Source organism: Octopus bimaculoides, chromosome 17 (assembly GCF_001194135.2).
Source record: "Octopus bimaculoides isolate UCB-OBI-ISO-001 chromosome 17, ASM119413v2, whole genome shotgun sequence".
Classification (NCBI taxonomy): Eukaryota; Metazoa; Mollusca; class Cephalopoda; order Octopoda; family Octopodidae; genus Octopus; species Octopus bimaculoides.
The window spans coordinates 20,651,588-20,652,228 of NC_068997.1; positions in this window are offsets into that span (position 1 = coordinate 20,651,588).

Consider the following 641-nt stretch of genomic DNA (forward strand, 5'->3'; position numbering starts at 1 on the left):
TATATATGAGCAACACACACATACACACACGCACGTATGTACACCAACTGCATACACATTTTTGTATGCATACATGTTCGTATGTGTGTATGTGTGTGTTGCCCGTATATCAACAAAACACACACACACACATCTTACCTTACATATATATACGGATAAATACGGATAAATGATTTAAAATAAATATATTTTGTAAATGGCGATTTACGGTACAATACCTAGACTCGTGAAAATCAGACCACATGGGTTTGTTTACATCAATTCGGCAGTTTCCATAAAAAGTGTTCGGAAAGAACGCGAAAGAGATAGAGAGAGAGCGCTCTCCCTCTCTATCTCTCTCCCTCTCTATCTCTCTCCCTCCCTTACACAAATGCCAGTTATCTCTCTTTCTTTCTTTCTTTCTTTCTCTCCCCGTCTCACACACACAGCAACATTACACACACATACACACATGCTGCTCTCTCACACTAACAAAAGAACTTCACATACACACCACACTTTCTGTCTGGCATACTCACTATAAAAGGATAGCGTCTATTTCTTTTTGGCAACATGTATTTTGTGTGTAATGTTGCTGTGTGTGTGAGAGAAGGAGAGAGAGAAAGAAAGAGAGATAACTGGCATGTGTGTGTAAGGGAGGG